At 44.0% G+C, this 23,447-nt stretch overlaps 1 protein-coding gene across 3 annotated transcripts in view; it reads left to right on the forward strand.

The window, feature by feature from the left end:
* CLPB (caseinolytic mitochondrial matrix peptidase chaperone subunit B) overlaps positions 1-23,447 on the forward strand; it is a 136,375-nt gene that overhangs the window by 73,784 nt on the left and 39,144 nt on the right. The window lies entirely within an intron of this gene.

Raw genomic sequence — 23,447 nt, forward strand, 5'->3', positions numbered from 1 at the left:
AAGCACTTTATATATGTAATGTTACTAACTTCAAAAACACTCAGTGCTCATTTGTTAAAAAGTACATAAATAAAAAGAATTCTACTCATCCTAACTTTTTAACCTGGTTTTAGAGTTGTCCTGGTCTGACCCTCAACTAACTGTTTCCCCTAGTGCTGCCCTAACTCCTGCCACACTGTGATGTCAACTCAGGGCTCCCACCTCAGTGCCTTTCCTCTCTCACTCCCCTTTAAGACGTTGTTTCTAAGCCTGGTGGAATTCTTTCTGCCATCAGTCCCCAGTTCTAACACCAGCCTCCTTCTGAAGTCTCCCCTGTTTCCTGGAATTTGGGTCTAGTCCCCTCTACTAGACTGAGGTAAATCGAGGTCCAGGACTGTCTTTTTGTCTCTGCCTCCTTTGCCACAACACCCTGCACATAGTTTAGTTCATGTTTGGATGCACTACTAAATCTCTGTAGCCCCTGGAGATTTGGATGTCACATCTTTGCTTCTCAGCCCACTTGCTCTTAGTGTCCTAGTATCCTATTTTTTAAGAACTTCACCTCTTTGCTGATATCTTCCTTCTCATTATAGTCACAGTGACTCTGCCTTTTCAGCCACCAGTGCTCATCACCTCAGAAACACTTGAGATTTATGGAACCTAATAGCATGTCCCCCAGGGCTTCCCTTATCCTCTTCCCTGCCTACTTTTCATGGATGGCTCTTCCTTGCCCCCCTTGCTTGCACATGGCTCAATTGTCAGTGTTAACCAGCCACCGTTAGATGAGTCTTTAAATTCCCCACCATGCCCGCCTGAGGCAAAGAGCCTTTCCAGTGCTGACCTTCTTTAGCAGCCTGTTAATTTGTTGTCTGAGCTTGAAACTTAGGGTTCCATTTCTTGTTCCACTTCGCTGTCTGTCCATCTGGCTGTAATGCCAGATGTTGAGGGAATCAGCTTTGCCTCCAGCTGTCCTCTGGAAACTTCATCCTCTGATTCCTGCCAGCAAGCAGTGCAGAGAAGAGGAAAGAGTGCTGGGCCCAAAAGCAGAAGTTTTGACCCTGCCACCAACAAATCTTTGTCCTTTAGGCAAATTCTTTCTCTTCATCAGTAATACAGAAGTTATAGTAGCTGATCCCCTTCCAGTTCCAGCATTCAATGTAGCTCCTGGGCATGCCTTTTCATTATCTTTCAAACATTTACTGAGCATCTTTCCTGTCATAGGCCCCACCCTAGGCACTAGGGAAATAGCAATAATCCAGACATGGTCTTTGCCCTTAAGGAACTCATAGCTCAGTGAGGAAATCAGATATTTTAACAAAGAGTTGCTAGCTAGTATGTTAAGGGAGATATATAAAAGGTGCTGAGGGATCCCAAAGATACCCCTTTTAAATCTCTGGAGAAGGCAGGGAAAGCATGATGTAAGAGATGATGTTTGTACTAGGTCTTAAAGAGTGAATGTGAGTTTACCAGGTAAGTGAGGGAGAAAGGCAGGGGACCAGCATGTTCAGAAGCATGGAGTATGAAGCAGCACACTTGATTCACTCCATTACAGGCAGTTCAGAAGAGCTGGTCTATAAGGTTTAGATAGAAGGGCCAGAAAGCAGGAATGGAAAGCAGGAGCCAATAATGAAGGTCTGTAACATAAGCTCTGCTAGGGAAACTGGACATTATCCAGTGGGAACCATTAAAATTTAGGGGAGGGAAGGCTTATAAATGTCAAAATTGTTTATCAGTAATTGAATAGATGATAAATTGTGGAATGTTCACACAATGGAGTAATAGAGTGAATGAGCGAACAAATGAACTCTTGCCCTGAACAACATGATGAATCTCACAAGCCTGATATTCTGGATACAAGCCAGACATGGAAGTATGACTGCGCTTATATGTAAAGTTCAAAATAGATGAAACAAACCGGTGGTTGAAGAAGTCACAGTAGTGGTTACCTTCAAAGGGCCAGGTAATAAGTGACTCAGAGGGTTTCTGGGATGCTTAACTTTCTGTTTCTTTATCTAGGTGCTGGATATGCAAGTGTGTCCACCTTGCCAAAATTCATTGAGCTGTCCCTTTATGCATATTTTGTACTTTTCTGTATATCTGTTATATGTGAAAGAAAATAGAAAAAAATGTATTAGAAGGGGTGTGATTGGAGAAAGGGGAAATATTTCATTTGAAACTATTATAATTGTCTAGGTGAGGCCTAAAATAAGACAGTGGGAAAGGAGAGAAGAATGGTCTCAGAGAGATTTAAGCACAGAATCACTAGGGTGTCAGGTGGTGAAAGAGGAATAGTAGTCAAGATGAGGTCCAGGTTCTGGATTGGATGGCTGAGTAAATGGTATGTACCTGTACCGAGGTAAAGGCTATTAAGAGGAGGTATGGGTGGAATGACACTACAGGGGAATGACCGGTTCTGTTTTGAACATTCTTTCCTTCCCTCCTTCTCTCCCCCCATCTGTTAGAGTCCACGCTCCAGCATTCTACCTACTCCCTTACTTCTCCCTCCTCTGTGCTCACCTGATAAAATGCTAATGCTAGTTAATTGCAATTTCTTTTTTACTTCATTTCTGTATCCGAAAAGCTGAATATTGCTAGAAGAAGAAATCACACAGCCATATAACTAGACTTTACATTTATGACCATGAATCTCAGCACTGTCAGCCATTGCACTATATTTTGTGAGTAAAATCACTGTCTTATTTTAGACCAAGACAGTCTTGTTAACATCTGTCTTCGCCCTCCCCAACTCCTAAGCTAATGATACCACCTCATACCTCATAGAGAAAATAGATTGCAATCAGAAAGGAACTACCTCATCTCCCCACTGTCACATCCACCAGCCCTCAGTGTCTCCTTATCCTGGCTTCCTTCCTCTACAGTAGAAAAAAGTTCCTAAGATCAACCCTGCATTTGGGCTTGAGCTCCTCTTTCCTGTTCCTTCTCAAGAACTTTGCTCCTCCAGTTAGCCCCCATCTCTCTTCTCCCATCTTTGCTGGCTCATTCCTGTCAGCATAAAACATTCTTCAATATCACCCATCTTAAACAACAAGGCAAACTAAAAACTTCCTTCGAACCCATTTCTACTTTCAACTGCTGCCTCATTTCTGCATCCCTTTACGGTAGAAGTCCTCAAAAAGAGCGATTGTTATCTACTTAGTCCATTTCCCCAGCTCCCGTTCTTTCCTTAGTCTCATTGTAAACATGGCCAAAATATGCTTCTGGTTTTCCCCCAAAATTGGCATCTCCCAAGTCTTCTCCATATCAGTAAATGATACTATCATCTACCCAGTTTTTCAGCCCTTGGAGCTTGAGTCACCCTTGAATTTTCTTTTACCCTTGCACTGCCAATGAAGTCCTTCAGTAGGTCTTGTCTATTGTGCTTCTAAAATGCACGTTGGTCCTGGCTGGTGTAGCTCAGTGGATTGAGTGCCGGTCTGCACTCCGAAGGTCACCAGTTCGATTCCCAGTCAGAGTTGTGAGCCAAGTTCCTGACTGGGGGCGTGTGAGAGACAATCAACTGATGTTTCTCTCCCTGTCTTTCTCCCTCCCTACCCATCTCTCTGAAAATAAATAAATAAAATGTTTCAAATAAATAATAAGGTGCATGTCGAACCCATGTCCTTCATGGCATCTCCATTACCCTAACTCTTTTCCACTTCAGGGTGATAATCCAGTTCTCCTGGATGATCACCACAGCCTCCTGACTAGTCTCATCATTTCCACTCTTGTCTGCTTAAATCCATCCTCCAAATAACAGCCAGAGGGGTCTTTTTAAAACATAAATCTTGTCATGCTCCTACTTAAAACCTTCCACGACCTTCCCATAGGAACTAAAATGAAATCCAAACTCCTTACCAGAGCCTACCAGGCCCTCTGTAACCTAGATCTTGCCTGCCTCTGCAGCCTCCCCTCTAGCCACTCTCCCCTTGTTCTCTATTCTCCAGTAACACTGGCCTTCTTTTGTCCCTCAAACACACTGAGCCCCTGACCATCCTAGGGCCTCTGTACCTACCTCTCCCATTGATGGGAGCACTCTCCCCATAGGGAATTTGGGCCTAAACTCAAATGTCCCCTCCTCAGAAAGGCCTTCCCTGACCACCCTCATAAAAGTAGCTCCCCCAGTTAGTTTATATCGTATTACCCCTATTTGTCTTCTTCATGGTACTGATTAGTCCCTAAAATGATTGTGTTTATTTGTTTACATATTTATCGTCTCTCTCTCCCACTAGGACATAAGCCTTGTGATCACAGAGACCTTATGTCTTTATTTTATGGCTATATTTATAGTTCCTAGAACAAAATTCACAACTAGCATATCGTAGTCAATTAATAAATATCTGTTGACTGACCCAACAACCTGTTGGACACTCATGTAAAGAGATGTGTAGCAAGCAGTTAGATAAATGGGTCTGAAGCTCAGGAGAGAAGGGGCTCTAAGTTGGACATGAAAATTTGAGAGTTTTCAGTCTCTTGGGGGTGGTGGAAGCTGGCAGAGTCTGTGAGCTGTGCATAGGAAGGTATAGAGCTCAAGCAGCCCAAGCACACAGTGAGAGAACCTACACTTCAGTTGTGAAAATGAGTAGAGGGACCAGCACAAGAGATGCAATGAAACAAAGGGAAAGGGGGAAGCAGAGGAGAGTGGAGGATGGATTGCTTTAAGGCAGTGCTTCTCAAACAGTCTGTAAAAGACCTGTATCTTTTTGTTCTTGTTGTTTGAATTTGCAGTCTGTCATGAACCAATACTTTTGTAAAATCTGATACAAACTATTAGAAAAATTATACTTTAAAAAGGCATATAAAATACAGGCCCAAATATCTCACTAGGTTCAACAGATATAAAATTACTCTAAGTCACTGTAAAAGCTTCTAGACACTTCTTACTCTCACTTACTGTTTTTAACGCATTGAGAACTGGTAACAAAGTTCACGAAGCACACTTTAAGCATCACTGCTGTGATGGTACTTGCGGGCAGGGAGGGGAGACAAATGAGCAGAATATATCCTCTGTCCTCGAGTTGCTTAAAGTCCAGTGGTAGACAGTTTGGGCACATAGTTGTGCTATATGGCAGAGAGGCCAGAGCATTGCCATCATTGGGGTGCAGGTATTGGGGACTGTGATCTGCCCATCTCTAGCACCACTTTTTTCATCTCTATGATGAAGAGATCATGTCAAATAATTGAACACTAAAGATTTTCTCCTGTTGTTTGGGTACAGAGTTAAAAACTCTCCAAGCCAGTAGTTATTGGAATGATGGGGAGTGACTGCTAAAGGGTACAAGGTTGCTTTGGGGATAATGAAGATGTTGTAAAATTAGATTATGGTGATGATGGTTGTACAACTCTGAAAATATACTAAAATCCATTAGATTGTGTATTTTAAATGGGTGAGCTTTATGGCATGTAAATTATATCAGTAAAATTGTTAAAAGGGAAAAAGAAAAAAATCCTCCTTGCCTCTCAAAACCAGATAAGGCTGGCTTGGAAGGGTGACTGGTTATAAGACAGCCAGGAGGACCTGACTGGCCCCATGAAGTGGCAGGTAAGAGGAGTCCTTCTCTTGTGTACATAATTTTCCATTTAAAGAACACTACTTAAAACTTACCTGTGAAACTTTCTTACCCATATTGGTCTTTTTACTGATTTCCTGTTACTACTTTAGCAAGTATTTATTGTAATCCCTGTCTGTGTGCAGGTTAAAGTCTGTCAGAGTATAAACATTAGGCAAATAATTTAAAAAAATTATTAGCTAATTACCGTTTAGACAAGTATTATTAAGGAAGAGTACAGTCCTCCCTGAGCAGATGGCATATATGTTGAGACCTGTAGATGTTAGCCTGTCACTTGAGAAAATCCCGTGAAGCAGGATGGCCAATAGTCACCTAAAGGGACCCAGCAGTCCAGCTGGGGGCATTGTGGAGAATGGAGAGGTTCTATGGTGTTTAATTGCAGTCCATGTAGTAGGTCAGGGCTAAAAGGGGCCCTAAGTGACCCTGTGTTTTGTCGCCTGCCTTTGGCCTAAGGTAGCCCCTTCCCCAGTGCAAAATGAAGAACTGTCCTTGCTGACCTCCATGGAAAGGCATTTCTGTATCCTAGATCCTGTGGATGTACAGAAGTCGCTGCTTGGTTGAGTTAGAGATGAGTGCCTGCCTGGTCACCAGAACCCAAGCTCTCCAGAGCCACCTGCCATCCAGGCACCCACACTTCATCAACGCTTTAATCGGCTCCAAACAGTCCTCAGATGAGCCTGGCTGGTATCCGGCATGACCTCATCACCGCCAAACAGTGGCAGCTGGAGGCCGAGGCTCCCCTGGGTGAAGAAGAGGTCAGCATCAGCTGGGCCAGGTCTGTTCTGTGTAATGTGCTCTCCTTCACCTGCACTGGGCCTGGAAACAGAGCTGATTAGGATTCACATTTCCCAAGACAGGGCCAACTGCCCTTTGCCAGCTCACTCATGCCCCACCAAGAGCATGTGCTCTTGGGTAGAATGCACACAGAAAAGGCAGCACTGTAGCTTTAAGAAAGGGAAACATCAGTCTGAAGGTCAGGGCTTGTAAATAGCGGCGAAGGCCCATCCCAGGATCAAATGGACTAGAACCCTTCATATAAAGCATTTGCTTCTAGCATAGAGGTGCTCTTGAAGGTTTATGCCACATACTTCTTCCTGAACATCATTTGAGGAATGAATTCTTTTAAATGTAGCAGAAGAAGGGAGCTTGTCGAGACTCCCTCGAAGTAATGAACCCTATGTGCAGGCGACCTGATGCAAACTCGACCTTGCTATTGGAACTTGAGCAAGTCCCTTGCTCCTCACTGAACCTCATTTCCCCATCTGTAAAATTAGATAGTTGGGCTGCAATCCCAAAGCTCCCTTCCATTTCATAGTTTGTGACTTTGACTGAATATTGCCCTCTTGATTTATCTAATTGCAAATTAAGTATTCATATTTGTTCAGCAACTATTAATTATTTTCCTATAGCTGACTGACCATCAGTATCCCCTCTTCTAGGTTCCTCCAATATATGCTCTTAAATCATCCTGTGGAACTTCTCTATCACACTTACCATAGCATGTAGTTATTTGGCTATTTGCTTAATAGTTCTCTCCTTCACCACACAATGCATTCCCTGAAAGTAGGGTCTAGATCTGCAGTGCTTATATTCCCAGCACCTTGCACTCTCCTTAGCATATGATAGGTACTCAGTAAATATTTATTGAATAAGTTATTTTATAAATGGGCAGTAGGCATTATGGGAAAGAAAAAGAAAAAGATACAGGCCCGTCCTTCAGACTGCACCCTGTAGTATGCTCGTTTGGTGGAAAGGCCCATACACAAAGCACACTGAGAAGAGCACCAGTGACAGGATCCTAAATTACACGTAAGCAAAGGCCAGAATAAGTGTAATGAATGAGGAGGAGAAACATCAGTGTTGATGTTGTAGAAGGCTTCATGGAGGAGGAGGGACTGGAGGCAGACCCCGAAGGACGGGGAGAATTCATACAGGCAGAGGGAAGGAGGAAAGCTTTCTAGGTGATCTAGCAACACAAAGGAGCCTTGCACACTAGAGACCTGGTAGGAACTGGCTCCCTGCTGGATTGTGGGTAGTAGGGAGACTTGAATGTGGAGGGCCTTGGGTATGAGCCAGAGGACTTGTACTTAATTTTGAAATCAATAGAGAGCTCCTGAAGTAACTGTTGTTTGTTTAGTGACTTTAGTGATTTTTACTTTAAAAAATGTACAAAATAAAATAATTTTTCAAGCAGTATGGAAGATATAGTGGAAAGGAAGTCTCCCTTCTACATTCCTGGTCCTCTTCCTCAGAGGCAACCACTGTAACTTTTTAAAGATTTTTTATTTACTGATTTGAGAGAGAAACATTGATTTGTTATGCCAGCTTTCCATGCACTCATTGGTTGACTCCTATATGTGCCCTGATTGGGAATCGAACCCACAACCTTGGCATATCGGGACAATACTCTAACCAGCTGAGCTACCTGGCAAGGGCAACCACTGTAACTTTTCTTATATATCCTCCCTTTTGCTGCTGTAAACAGATTATCACAAACTTAGTGGCATAAAACAACCCTGATTTATTATCTTACAGTTCTGGAGATAAGCCTGAAATAGGTCTCACTGGACTAAAATCAAGGTGTCTGCAAAGTTGCGTTCCTTTTTGGAGACTCAGAGAGAGTCTGTTTTCCTGCCTTTTCCAGCTTCTAGAGGCTGCCCACATTCCTTGTCTCCTAGCCCTCTTCCACCTGCAGGCCAGCAATAGGCAGCAGAGTCATATTTCAGCACTGACACAGACTGTTCTTCCTCCCTCTTTCATGTATAAGGGCCCTTGTGATCACATTGGTTCTCCTGAATGCGCCAAGGTAATTTCCCATCGGAGTCAGCTGATGAGCAACCTTAATAGCCCTTTGCTGAGTCATTTAACATGTTCACAGGTTTCAGGACTTAGAAGGTGGACATCACTGAGGGGCCATCATTATGCTTAATACATTCTCAGAGATATTTTATAAATGTTTAATTTTCCTTTGTTTTGAATAGTTAATACTTGCACACGGTACAAAATTCAAAAGGGTTTTCAGTGAAAAGTCTTACTCCCACTTCCTCTAATACCTAGGTTCTCCTAGCATTCCCCCTGTTAGTTTTTAGTTGTTTCTGTAGGGTTAATTTACAAACTAAAACAACATCAGATACAAAATCTATACAATTTTGGAAGAATGGCAGGCTTCTGCCTCAGGCCTTGTCCCCTCTACAACACCAAAAGGATGAACCTGCCACCCTCTCTGCAAGGCAAGCCCAGTCCTAGGCTGTGTCTGTACTTCCTTCCCATCCAAAATACTTTGGGTGGGAAATACTTCCTTTGGGAAATGCAGGCAGCTGCAGGACGATCATCCAGGCATCCTCTAGGGAGAAGAGCCCAAGAGCCAGGGAGAGCCAGTGCCCCTCTGAGAGCCTAAGAGCACCTCTTTTATTTCAGATCTTCTCGCCCATCATTCCATGGGCTTTGGAGACATTCAGCTTCTCAGCCAATCCTTTCCTGGGCTATTTACCTTTGCCTTGGACAACGTCCTCCTACTGTCCTTTCCCACTCCTTCCCAGTGATCTGATCAGATCTCTTACAGCCAGCTACAGAAAAAACTAAACAAACTTTTTGGCCAACACAGTAGTATCTGAGTGTAGTTTTAGTTTGATTCTCTTATTATAAGTGAAGTTGAATATCATTTCATATATTTAAGAGCCAATTTATATCTCCTTTCAAGGTCACGTCTTTTATACATTCTGCTAGAACTTCTGGTCTTAGTTTTTCTTTTGATATGTAAACTTTTTTTACACATTAAGTATATTATATTAGCCCTCTATCTGTCATATATATTGCAAATATTTTCTCCCATTTTGGGTTGATACAGTTTTAACACTTCCCATATAATCCTAACATACTGTTGGGATTGAGAACCACTAGGGTAGTTTAAACTATGCAAATTGGAACTGTTGTTTTTTTTAAAGGAGAACACATCAGAAAGAAAGAGATGGAGCTGAGGACTCAGCTGTGGGTGTCACCCATAACTTGGGACAGAAGAATGAACAGAAACCTACAAAAGAGACCAAGTCATATGTATTGTATATAATGGAAATCAAGGCAGAAAAGAATCAGGAGGAGGCAGGGTCGGTCATCAGCATTGATTGCTGATGCCTCGAGGAAAAGGAAGAAGAGGTTGCTGGGTATGGTAATGAGATCTGTACCCTTACCTCCAAACACCACTTCCTCCCACTTGTTCAGGCCCAGAGAAGATTCTCCTGCTCTCTGAGTGATTTTGTCCAGTAGGATTGCCAGGGATGATAGAAGTCCTCTCCCAACAAATAGACTGAAGGAGCACAACCCAGCTGTATCATAACTGGGGCATGATTATTCAGTTATGAAACTCCTGCGAGTGCCAGGCACTGTTCTGGGCACAGGATGTCACAACAAAGATACCATTTTTAATTTGTGCTTTTGTCTCACCACCTTCTAAAAATATCAGAGCTTTCCTTTATGCAAGTCTATTTATCTGGTTTGTGATGCCAGCCACAACTCTGAGACAAACATGGTAAAGTCCGTAGAATTAATTAGGAAAAACACTCTCGAAAAAGAGTGGAATCGTTAGCACCAGCAGGAAGCTCTGGGTGAAAAATGATACCTTTGGTATAGACTACAAGTCTATTCCCTGCCCTCTACTTCCTCCTAATCTCCCTACCACTCTCTTCCACTTTTATTCTTGGCGACTGTTGCCTGGTCTCTGTGGTTGGGTGTAAAGGAAAAAGCATTAATTGAAGAAGTCCTTGGCAGTGGCCTCTGGTTTTTAAAAAAAGCAACAGTCGTATGAGGGAGATGAACAGTTCCTTCAACCTTGATGGGGGTTGAAAAGAAGTCATCAGCAGATGAACGGTTTCTGTGTCCAGAACTATAGCCTGTGGCATTTAATATCGTAGTAAACAATATTCCCTCCCCACCCCTGATTCTCTCTATACTGCGCAGTGCAATTAGTAAAAGTATGTTATTGGTTTCTCTTTCTGCAAGTGTTCTCAAAGCCATCTGTAAATAAGACCTCCTGTCCTCATTAAGGTGTGAGTATTCCAATGAGCCTGGCTCGACCACCACCTTAATGTACTTCTCATCCAAGCAGAAGGCTTTACCACCTTAATGTACTTCTCATCCAAGCAGAAGGCTTTAGGCAGCTTTGATAATAAACGTGTGAGTGGAATCCTGAGCCAACTCTTGATAACCCCTCTTCCCTGCTATGGACATTAGGCCCGATTGGTCAACAGAAGCTTAAACATCTGGTCAGCTCCGTCCTTTGGGGTGACTGGTGTTTTATAGACAACCCATCAAGATTGATTGGCCTTGTAACTGAATTAGCCAGATGTGTGGGCATTGTGTGCCCTTCCCTCAGCCTCCCTTCAATGCTGTTAGATGGAAGCAGACATGAGATTAGCATGTTTGAAGATGATGTGCATGAACAAAAGCTGTCGCCTTCTGCAGACTGTGGCTCTGCCCCAGACATCAGCAGTATAATTATGACTGCTAAATCCAGCCCAGACCCCAGGTTTGGCTGCCTTGGCCTCAGCTGTCATTTGCAGGAGGGGTGCAGAAGCCCAGGGACCCAGGCTCTTATTATAGTCCACTTTGAACTCTGCTTTATCCAGAGCCTTTCCTTTGCCACTGACAATTGCTCCCAGCTGCCTTCTGGTCACAGGGCCTGCTGCCACCTCTGGGAATAGTCTGTGCTGGATTGTGGGGTGAGCGAGAAATAGGGCTGTCCTCCTGGAAGCCCATGGCTTCCAGGAAACTTGCCCAAAGTGAAAATGAGCTGACGATCCCCATTCTTACAGTGCGTATGTCACATGCTATTTGGAGCATTATCCCTCATCTAGAAAACCCCTACCTTAAGTTTGCATTGAACAGAGATCCTTGGCAGCAGTTTTTGCTTTTGTCCTTTCCCCCACCCAATTTTGAGGTGTCTTTGAACATTCATTTCCATGCTTTGTACCACCTCTTTTCTACCCAGAGTGGCCTGCATATTTGTCTTAGAACAAACCAGGCTTTTTCATGTCTCCAGTCCTCTGCTGATCTTAATATTCAGTCGACATTTTATACTCAGTGTATCCAAAGCCAGCCCTCTTCGTTCCCTGTTTAGTGAATGGAACCATCATCTATGGTCACACAAACAAGGATGTATTATAAGTAAGTCTGTTGACTTTGCCTTTACTTTCCACTAATCCCATCTTTCTTAGAACTTCCTCTCAAGTCCATTCTTTCTCTGTCTCCACTACAGAGGAGACTGAATTCAGACTTTATTTTACTCCTGTCTGGACTAGTGTTAATAGCCTTCTTTTTGGTCCCCTATCACCAGGCTCCCCTTTAAACCAGCCTCTAGCCAACAAACCCCTGTCACTCCTGTTTGAAAACGTTCAGTTCCCAGTGCCTGTAAGATGAGCTCAGATGTCTAACCCAGCATGCAAGGTTCTGCAGCCCACCATGAATCTTCTGCCATCCTTTCGCCAGGTGGGCCTGGAGAGACAAGAGCTGTCTCTGCCATAGGCCCACTCAACTGCTTACTCCCTAGCCTGGAGTTTTTCCTGCCTCCAAACCTTTGCTCATTCACTTTTCGCTACCTGGGATGAGTGTCCTTTCCCCACTTCTCCACTTATCAAACTTTTACTTAGTCTTCAAGAGCCAATTCATTTATGTCTCTTTTATGTAACTTTCCCTGGTTTACCCACATAAAGAATCACTTCTCACTCTGTTCCCCCACAACAATTTAGGGAGGCTATTTTATTGTTTTCAGGATTACAGCTGAAGCTTTGAAAAAAACTGAGCTTAACATGTATCTCTTCTTTACACACCCTCTAGCCCCTGCTCCTCTGATTCTGCTGCCAGTGCCCCTGGCCAGGTCTCTAACCTGTGGAAGCCACCCCAGTCTTTTTTTTTCTGTCTGCTAGACGGGGCATCTGGCTCTCTGCACAATACCCCATTCCTGTACATGTACCACTGGTGAGATACACTGTGGGAAGGAGTGCCTAATAATGGTAAATATAGTAAAAATAACAATAGCTATCATTTATTGAGTTCTTACTGTATGTTTCAAGCTCTGCACTAAGGCTCTTATGTTTTTTAATACTTAAAATAACTCTGAGTTTGATACTCTTATCACCTACATAAATAAATGCACTAGACTGTTAAGTAATTTGCTCAGGTTCCACTACTAGAATTCCAGTTGGAATCCCCAGAGCCTACACAGAGTCTGACGTAAAATAGGTGCTCTGGAATGTTGGTTCGTTGATGGAATGAATGAATGAATCAGTGTTAGTCCCATTGAACTCGCCTTCAGGCTTAGGAGGGACCGGCTGAGCATCTGTAGCTTATGCCAAGAAGAATGGATTTTTGTCTCATCTCCTAATGCCCAGCTGCACACAGACATGTTCCCTCCCACTCAGTAACAAACTGCCTGGAACTCTTTCCTGGCTCATATTTACAAGAGAATGTGATAAATTCCGTATTGATCTCTCCTGTTCCACTGTAAATTTTGCAAAAGATGATTAAATAGAGCAATAGAGTCTGCAGGCATTGTGGCTCAATATGTTGTGGAGTGGCGTATCGACCTCCTCAATCCAAAGGCAGCCAGCGCCTATCCCTGCCGCCCCAGACCAGTAATTAAAATCCTGTGAGACTGGGATTTAAAATCCAATCATATCCCTGAATCAAGCCTTCTAGCCTCCCCATGTGACGAGTGCAATAAGGTAACGGCAGGAGCATGTTTATGTCTGTGCTGAAGCAGTCCCCATAGGGTGGGTAAGAAATGGAGAGTTGGGTAGCCCTGCTGGCTAAATCACTTCACCCTGACACCACAGCCACTTGTTTATGTACCTACAGATTGTCTTACAAGTCCCAGCCAAAGACCAAATTCAGACTGTAAGAGCAAAATATAATGCACAAAAAAATCACAAATTGTGTTTCAGTGTACACTTCCATTTCCACAGCTAACAGTTGGTTTGAGCAAGTAATTTGGCCTTGATTAAACTGTTTATGGCCTTTAGTAACCAAATATGTGTTTGAATTTCCACAGGAACTCTTTGATTTAACCTAAGCTGAAGCCAACCTTCCCTGTGCTGAGGCCTATAATCAAGGTACAAGATACTCTTGAAATAAACTCCTCCCAACAGGATCAGGAGCTCCTTAAGAACAGGGACAGTGTCTTGCTTGCTTTTGAATGCCTAGCACCTAGCATGGTGCCAGATGCATAGAAAGATCTCAAAAAGTATTTTTGAATGAATGAACAGACACAAATTAACAATCTTGAAAAACCTCTGTAAACAGATGTGTAAGTAGCAGGCCTACCAACTGGTTTTCCACTATGTGCTTGAATGTTTCCAGTGCTGGGGAACTCAGTTGTTCCTGAGGTTGCTCAGATTCTATCTTCAGATGTTCTAACGGTTAGGAGTTTCTTATATCCAGCCAAAATCTGCTTCCAAGGGTCTTAATTTTATCACTTAGCTTATGTGGAATGACTCTAATCCCAGTCCCACATGATAGCCGTTCAAGCACCTGAAAATGCAGTTGTATTCTCCTGAGCTACCTTTTCTCCAGCCTAAACCTCCAGGTCCTTAAACCATTCTTCTCACAAGGTTCTAAACTATTTTCTATCGTGATCACTCTTCCCAGAACAATCTTCATTTTGTCTCTTTTCCAAAACCCATGGCTTCCCATTTATCGCCTTTCATTTTCATCTCATTTGTCTCAGCTCTTAATGTCAGCCTTCCACCAGGTGTATTTGGTACCCTTCCCACCTTAACCTGACATCTGCAGATCTGATGAAGAGACCATCACTGTGATAATCTGTGTCAGGGAAAGACAAGCTGAAGAGGACCAGGACTATTTGTTGCCACTGGAAACTTCCTTCCAGGTCACCTCTGGTCTGTCAGTCACTGCACCCTGCCACTCCCCTCACCTACCCCTAGGTCCACTTAGCCTACTAGTCACTTGCTAAACCTCCACACTATCCTGGCATCCAGCTCCCCTTTCTCCGTCGTGTTTTCACGGGTGTCCCGAGACATCCCGTCAAATGTCTGATGAAGTTCACATTTGCCCTAACTGCACCTGATTGAGCAAACAGGTAATCATGATGAACAAAAGCATGTCTTGGTTTCTTTGAACCCAGCCTGACACCTCGCCATCATTACCATTTCTTTTTCTAGGCATTCACAAAGCATCTTTAGTGATGCTGTCTGATTCTGGACACAGATATGTATGTATGAAAAGTGTGTGATCAGATAAGTGGTTTAAGAAGAGTTCAAAGGAGAAAGTGATCCATATAAGCAGGCGTGGTCTAGGAAAACTTAAAAGTAGGAAAATTGGAGCTGGGCTTTGCAGAATGAAGGGTCTGAGTGCTAGACAAAGGGGAATTTGGTACTACTGAAGGGAACAGTACCAGCCCAGGGTAGCAGCCTACACCTTCAGGTCCACCCTGGAACTGAAAACTCAGAAATGGGGCCCAGGACAGTTAAGACAAATGGAAAGAGCCCTGGACGGGACAACCTGGGTTTTAGTTCATGCTCCCCCAAGGTCTCTGTGACCTTGAGCTTTAACCTTCCCTTCCCTGGGCTTCTCTAGTCTTTTTTTTTTTGTCTTAGTACTTGTGTTCTTCTCCAGCTAATGCTGTGATTTCCCATTTCCTCGACTACCCAATGTGTGGCTCCTTTGGGGGAATGGTGGGGGTCATCACCCTCATCTTCTTGTCCTCCTACACCACACTGTATTGTCACTGTTTGTCCCTGTCTGTCTCCCATCAGGCTGGGTTCTACTCAAGGACAAGAACCAGTCTTGTTCCACAGTTTGCCGATCCCTTGGCCTGCCTCAGTGCTTGGTGGGTTTTAATGAAACGACTGAATCCAACCGTGATGCAATAGCTCTCTTTTCTGTGAACTTTATTTATTTATTTATTTTTATTTTAAGAGTATGTTATTAAAGCTAGGGACAGTAAAACAAGGAAGGACTTAGGACAGAAGAAGCAGCAGGAGAGAGCCGAGGCAGGGCTGCTTTGGCTCACTGGAAAGTCAGAGGAAAGGGGACATTGAAGACAGGTTCAGGGAGTTATCCTGGGATGAGCTGCCCTGCCCATTGCTCTCCTGGTTGCAAGTCTCATGGGGTCCCTTAGAGTTTAGGAGATTTCTGCCTGTGGGTGAAGAAGAGTGGGAAGGGAAAGACCCAGATGTGCTCCTAGGAGGGAGAGTGCACCATTCTGTGAACTTTAGAAATCTGCCTACCTAAAGACAATGGATCTTACCTGTAATGTCCATTGGAGAGTTAGGATTCCTGGATGACCTTCTGGGAGGTCAGTATATGTGGGTCACGATTCACCTGGCCCCCAGACAGGGAAACCTTGATGGGAGGAAAAGGATCCCCATTGTATCCCCTTTCCACAAAGCTGTTTATCCCAAACCTACCTGTAGAAACACCCCTATTGTAGCTTTAGAACATCTGAGCACCCTGGAAGGTAAAAGAAAAAATTATTTTTCCCTTTTTGAGTCATTGAGCCTTTGGAAGGTAGCATTATGTAGTAGAAAACAAGGCCTGACTTCTTTGTAAAAAAACAAAAACAAAAAAAATTTTTATTATGTAAAATTTCAATCATTTACAAAAAAGAGAATAGTATTGGGTTGGCCAAAAAGTTTGTTTGTTTGTTTTTTCCATAAGCTGGCTCTAGTAGTGCTTAGTTAGTTGTCTTTAACTTCATTCAAAACAATTTTGTCAGATTGTATTGTAACAGCTGTAATATCAGCATGCATTTAAAAAAATCAAAATTGGTGAATTTTGGGGTAGCCAATTAAATATTAAAGATGGAAGAAAATATGCAACATTTTTGGCATGTTATGCTTTATTACTTCAAGAAGGTAAAAATGCAACTGAAACGGCAAAAGAAGACTTGTGCAGTATATGGAGAAGGTACTGTGACTGATCAAACCTGTCAAAAGTGGATTATGAAGTTTCATGCTGGAGATTCTCTGCCATGATGCTCCACAGTTGGGTAGACCAGTTGAAGTACCTAGTGATAAAATCAAGACATTAATTGAAAACAGTCAACATTATACCACCATATAGGGAGGGATATAACTGACATACCCAAAATATCCAAATCAATAAAGTTATTGGTAAAAATGAAAAGTATGTATTTTATTTTACAAAAAAAAACTTAACAAATTTTTTGGCCAACCCAATATAATAAACCCCTCCTTTAAATTTTAGCATTATTTCTTACTCACTGTGTGACCATGGGCAAATTATTTCAGGTCTCTGAGCCTCTGTATGATGAATAATTCAGACACTGTGTATAAAAGCCTTATGCCCAGCAAATGTTAGCCCATATCCTCTCATCTTACTCTTCCCAGATTCAGTTAAATCATCCGTAAAATGGAAAAAATAATACCTCTCCTGCTTTGTTCACCAAATGAAGAATTAAGTACATGGAAGTAGTTGGCACAGGCTGTGGCATGTAAAGTGCCCAGTAAAGATTCTTAGCTCCATGAAAGCATGACGGTGCAGGTACGCACGTACCTGCGTATACATATGTTGAGAATGATCAGTGGTTTGGTCTCTAGGAAAAGTTCAAAATAAACTGTTAGGACCCCAGGCTGTATTCCCAGTTCTGCTGTGTCGTGTAGCATTGTGGACAGGGCTCTTCTCTCACCTTCATTCAGACTCTGGGAGTACAGAGGGGAATTGGACCATCTCTGAGCTGAGCAGCTACATATAGACTAATAGGGGTGGACTCCCAGGAAAAGGAGTGAGCAGAGAGGACAACAGGAGCCCAGGGACAGGTGAAGAACCTAAAAGGAAGGGGAGGGGAGGGGAGGGGAGGGGAGGGGAGGGGAGGCTTCCCAGAGAAGGGCCTTTGAAGAATAGGGAATCAGGGAGACAAGGGGCGGGGTTCCAGGCGTGAGGAGTGGTCCAAACAACAGTGTGGGGCCAGTGCAGGTGCATGGCTTCTCTGATGTCCTGGGCCATTGCCTCTCTCTGTCTGCTTGACGGGCACTCACAACCAAAAGAAGAGCTCACTCCATATATCTCATCATGGGAAAGATTTTATGTTCAACAAAAACCTGTAGCTGGAGATAGTAAGCAGACTGTTGAAATAATGAAAATCAGGATGAAGGCGGTAAAGGAGCTAGCAGTCAAAATAGAAGGAGTGAGTGAATGTAAAAGTTATTACAGAGAATGTCATACAGCCTGTACAACCCTTTTTTTTTTATCATTTATGTGCTTTTTATCTTATTCAGTCCAAGCAAAACCCCTAGAGAAAGGCAGTGCACAATTATTACCAACAGAGAAGTGAAGCAGAGAAGTGAACCCAGATCACACAGCCAGGGAGTGGTGATCCCCCCACCCCTGCCAGTTCCCTGCCTGGTGCCCTTTTACAGGGGAAGGGTGAGTCATGGAAACTGCAGTGGCTGGAGATGCAGATCCCTGGAAGGCCAGTACGGCTGATAAAACTGTGTTTGGAGGTCAGGGTGGGCAAGGAGCTGACAAAGCTGTGGGAGGTGAGCGTGTCGAAATTATTGATAATAATAACCCAACCATATTTGTTTAGGGCAGTTACTGTTGTGTTTTTTAAAGTCCTCTTACACACATTCTCTTCTCTGATATTCACATAGGTAGACAGAGGGCCTGGACTGAGTAGTGTCAAGGGAGGAGGGAATTACAAGCCTCCTCCCCTACCCTACCCCCAGCTTATAAACTGCTTCTCCTGCACTAGAAGACCTTAATCACATCCCCCACCCTAATTTAATCCCTCTCCCCAGGAAGGGCAAGTGGGCCACTCTGTCCCACCACTTCTTCCCCACTTCCCACCTACAGAGTATCAAGAATGTTAGGTGCTCACCTGACCTAATCTGCCACCCAGGCAGAGAAGTACCTAGAACTAGAAAAGAGACCAGGGACTAAGGTCCCTGGACCTTAAAGGAACTAAGGGCGTGCCCACACACTTGCTGTCAGAAGGCTCTTCTGGGGTATAAAGTACAGCCACGTTGTGTGTGGCCTCAGAAGAGAACACCTATAAAAAGTCCATTGGTTTGGTAAATGTTATTGAATTCTTGTTATATGCCAGGCCCTGTGCTGGGTAACAAGGATGTAGCAGTGGATCAGACATGGTCCCTGGCTTCTAAGACCTCTTCTTTTGTCTTGGTTGGAGACAGACTGTTTTAACGTGACGTGATTAGTGCAGTAAGATAGAAGCTGAAGGGCTATGGGAGCACAAAGAATCGTACCAAACTAGGGTGGGAGGAAAACAAGGAAGCTTTCCTGGAGGAGAAGCCTGAACTGGGTCTTAAAAGATGAACAGGTATTTGCAGGAAGACTAAGGTGGGAGTAGGGTTGGAGAGAGAGGTTGGGGCCCACATGAAAAGGATCTCCCCTTAGTGCAGTGGGGGAAACCCCTTGAAGGGCCATGGGCTTGGAACTGGGTTCTGGGCACATTCAGGGAAGCCAGGGTGACCACCTGTTGTGGATGTAGTAGAGGGTAGTCACTACTTAGGGAGCTGGGAGAGCTCACTGTTAAGGTCTTTTCCTCTCAGAAAGTCTATGAGTGTCAAATCAAAGTTAAGTGCTACTCCAGAGAACAGTGGGCTTCCTGGACCCCAGTGGCCCCGGCCTTCCCTCTCACCAACACCATTTCCACTGTCCTACCCTGCCCTGGGTGATGAGACCCAAACCAGTCACCCTACCAGTTAGGACCAGCCCATGACCACCCACCCCCAACCCTACCTTCCTGGCCCAAGCCCTATTGACAGATCCCCCAGAATCTGAAGGAATTCAAGACAAATGGTTAAGAGGATGGAGTTAATAAAATTTGAAAAATTGAGGCCTGTCACTCCACTAAACTTTTTTCAATACCACTGACAGAAACATATTTCCCCAATGAGTGACCTTCCACAGCTGTAGCGGGCAGGCGCAGCCGCAGCAGTGCTGCCAGGAAGCCAGTCTGCTATTTATCAAATATTATAAGCTGGGACACACTAATCTGGAGCAGAGAGAGGAGGGGAGGGGTCCTGCACTATACTGCCTGCGGTGCTCCAGGTGTTGGCCCCAGCCCCAGACAGCCAGTGGGAGGTGACGGATGGCCTGCGATTAGCACTCCCCACCTCCATCCAGCCCTCTCACTTGCTCCCAGAGGTCTGACCCTCTAGACCAGCTGCTTGGCCTGGAGGGGCCCTGGGTGGGAGGCAAGGGAAGGTCAGGCCGGGGCACAGGCCATCCCGATGCCCCCGGAGAGGGCAGGCGGATGAGGCCCAACGTGGTTATTTATTGGAGTGTAATGGTTTGTGGCCGTTGGTCGTGAAGGTGAAATCGATCAGTTGTAGAAGTCAGGTTCTATCAATTATTACAGCAATTAGTCAAGTCAGAGCATCAGAGCAAGGGTGCGGGGACTGGGGGCTCATATCAAATGGACATTATTCGTGGTGCCCTGCCTCAGCCTTCCTAAAGTGGGAGCAGACGCGCTACCCTGAGGCTCCAGAACCTTGGGGGTCTCTACTGGCTTCCTCCCTCAGAAGCGGCTGGGGTAAGGCCTAAGAGCCCCCTGGGCTGGCAGCAGGCCCGGCACTGCTTTAAAAGGCGTCCCTGTGCTGGCTGGCCCAGGTGCAGAGATGTCCTACCTGTCCCCATCCCATTCTTTATAAGAAGTGACACGACTCCTACCAGAAATTACTCAGTGGCCAATGTTTATGGCACACATTTTTCATTCTGTAAGCAAATATAGATCACTGACAGCCCTTGTTTAAAGTGGTTAGTCTCACTCTCAGTTCTCCTCTGTCCCTCTCTCACCTTGTCTTTCTCTCCTCCCTCCCTTGTCTTTCCCATTTTTACTCTCTTCCTTATTCCATTTCTCTTCTTCTCTTTGTTCCTCTTGTCTTTCCCCTTTAGAGATCTCTCCCTGATCACCCTTCTCCTCCAGCCTATATCTGGACAGAGCTCCCCTTGAGGCTGCTGAAGACACCCTCCTCACTAGGAAGGTTGTACTTCATCCTCTGTGCAATGAAAAGCTACTGAAGGATTTTTCAGCAAGGATGTGTCATGGCCACCCTGATGGGAGTGTAGAAAATTGGGGTTCAGAAAATCTGGGGTGGGTTTGACTCTTGGTCCAAGGAAAGAACCAGCTTTGTGACTTCGGGCTACTTATTTCACTTCTCTGCACCCAATTTCCATGTCTATAGCATGAGAATTTTAATTCCTAGCTCTCAGGACAGTTCTTAGACTTAAATGATGTAATGTATATAAAGTACAGAGCATAGTGCCTGGCACAGAGTAAGTGCTTAGTAAATACCAGTGGGTATTATCAGCACATAAAGACTTGTTTGCAGATGTGCATAGCACTGTTATGGCTACAGGGGAAACAACCCAAATGTCCATCAGCTGATGAATGGAAAAACAATGTGGTATATCCACACAGTGGAATATTATTCAGCAATAAAAAGAAATGAAGTATATGCTACGTTCATGTGGTGGCATGAATAACACATGCTATAATATGGGTGAACCTTGGAAACATTATATTAAGTGAAAGAAGCCAGACACAAAAGGCCGCACATTATGTGATCCCACTCACATGCAATGTCAAGTAGGCAAATCTATAGTAGAAACAGAAAATAGACGATGGTTGCAGGGGTTGGAGGGAACGGGGAGGGGGTGGTCTCAGATAATGGTTGTGGGGTTTCTTTCTTTCTTTCTTTTTTTTTTTTTTTTTTGAGAGAGAGAGAGAAAACATTAATTTGTTGTTCCATTTATTTATGCCTTCACTGGTTAATTCTTGTACGTGCCCTGACCCGGGATCGTACCCGCAACCTGGTATGTCGGGATGACACTCTGATCAGCTGAGCTGCCTGGCCAGGTTTCTTTTTGAGATCATGAACATGATCTGGAATTAGATATGGTAATGGTTTTACAACTTTGTAAAATAACTCTGTTTAAAACCACTGAATTGTATACTTTTATTTGTTTTTAATTTTATTTATTTACTTTTAGAAAGAGGGGAAGGGAGGGAGAGAGGGAGAGAAACATCAATGTGTGAGAGATACATTGATCATGGGGGTTGCCTCTAACATGTCCAAGTGGGGACCTGGCCCCCAACCCAGGCATGTGCCCTGAGGGGGGTATTGAACCAGCGACCTTTCAGTTTGCAGGCCAGCAGTCAATCCCCTAAGCCACACCAGTCAGGGTTGAACTGTGTACTTTAAAAGGTATATGAATTATATCTATTTAAAATTATATATTAATATTTTGTAGGAAATTCCTACTATAAAGTAGGATTGTATATAAAAGTATGATATTTTTCAATTAATAATAAGTTTCCTTGGTCTGGATCCTACTTCTGCTCTCTGCCCCTTTCCCCTCCTCTTCTTGCAACTCTTCCTCCACAGCCCAGGTGGACAACCACATGTAAATGCTTAGTAAATGCTAGCTATTGTTGCTAAGTTTAAAGGCCTTTAAGAAGCAGAGAACTTCTGTAGGAATGGTTTTATATCATGATATAAATGTCTCCACAGTCTGGAATTGAGAAATGCTGAGTTTCACTATCCATCAACAAACAGTGGCTGGACACACTGACGCAGCCCTGACTGTGTGTTTAGTGTCCCCAGCCGGCCAGTTACATCCTTAGGGCAGAGACCGAGCCTTAACCTTTCTTTACTTCTAGACAACACTTCCCTAGCAAGAAAGATCAAGGAATGTTCCATTTAACACATAACTCTTGGCCATCTACTGTGTTCAAGACACAGCTTTCTTCTTATGTTTCTCTCTCTTCCTGCTTTGAGAGGAGTACCTCTGGATCAGGGCCAGGTCCAAGTCTTCTGTGTCCACTCATTTAAGGTTTGCTAAATTGAATGGAATGGACAGTTTTTTTTGGGGGGGGGTTGTTTTTCTTTTTAAAAAACTTTAATTTTAAAGAGATGGGAAGGGAGGGAGAAAGAAAGGAGAAAAACATCAATGTACATGAGAGAAACATTGACCAGTTGCTGCTCACATGCCCCCAACCAAGGACTTGGCCTTCAAACCAGGCATCTGCCCTAACCGGGAATCAGACAGGTGACCTTTCAGTTTTCGGAATGATACCCAACCCACTGAGCCACACCAGTCAGGGCTGAAATGGACAGCTTTTGAAGAGGAGAGTGAAGTACTCAGACCTGGACTTTGGAAAAGAGATTCTGACAGCATAGGGGTCAGAGTAGCCTTTCCTCCATATCTGCCAAGTCGTTGCACACAGTCAGCACTTTATACAGGCTCAGCTGCTGGCACTTAAAAAAGGGAACAAAGTAGATGCATGGCCTCTTTTTGTCATACTTAAAGTTCTTTGTCTTCAAATCACAGGAACTTGTGACTGGAGGAGAGCACACTCACCAACAAGTACCATCAGTAACATCCTCCAGCTGGCACTGGGACAGCCAGGTTGCTGGGGATGGCCACACCCTTCCGGAGGACTCAGCTGACTCTGGCAGGCAGGAAATGCCAGAGAGAAAAAAGCATTTGGAGAGAGGGGCAGAAAGAAGGGGGCATTTACATTGTTATTTGGGACATTCTTTCCTTAGTAAGGAGCCCTTCTATATATGATTTTTATAAAGGAGTGTTCATCTGTACGCAAATGAGTTGGATAATAGGAGTATCTCAATAACTAATGCATTGGTGTTGGGGTATATCAATTTGTGTGTTTGGTACATTTGTTAGCATGTTCAGCTGTGTGTATTTGTGTAGAGCACACCTGTGTGTGTAACACATCTATGTGTATGGTAGTATGCGTAGTGTTTCTGCACATGTGAGAGCCACAGTACTCTGACCTCTGTGTTAGAGAGGACTAAGACCTCTCCTTTCAAGTAGCTAAACATGTTTTTCCTACCATTCTACCGTCTCATAGGTTTTCATTGCTCTACATTTCCATGGGCATTC

The sequence above is a fragment of the Phyllostomus discolor genome, chromosome 6 (genome assembly GCF_004126475.2).
Source record: "Phyllostomus discolor isolate MPI-MPIP mPhyDis1 chromosome 6, mPhyDis1.pri.v3, whole genome shotgun sequence".
Taxonomy (NCBI): domain Eukaryota; kingdom Metazoa; phylum Chordata; class Mammalia; order Chiroptera; family Phyllostomidae; genus Phyllostomus; species Phyllostomus discolor.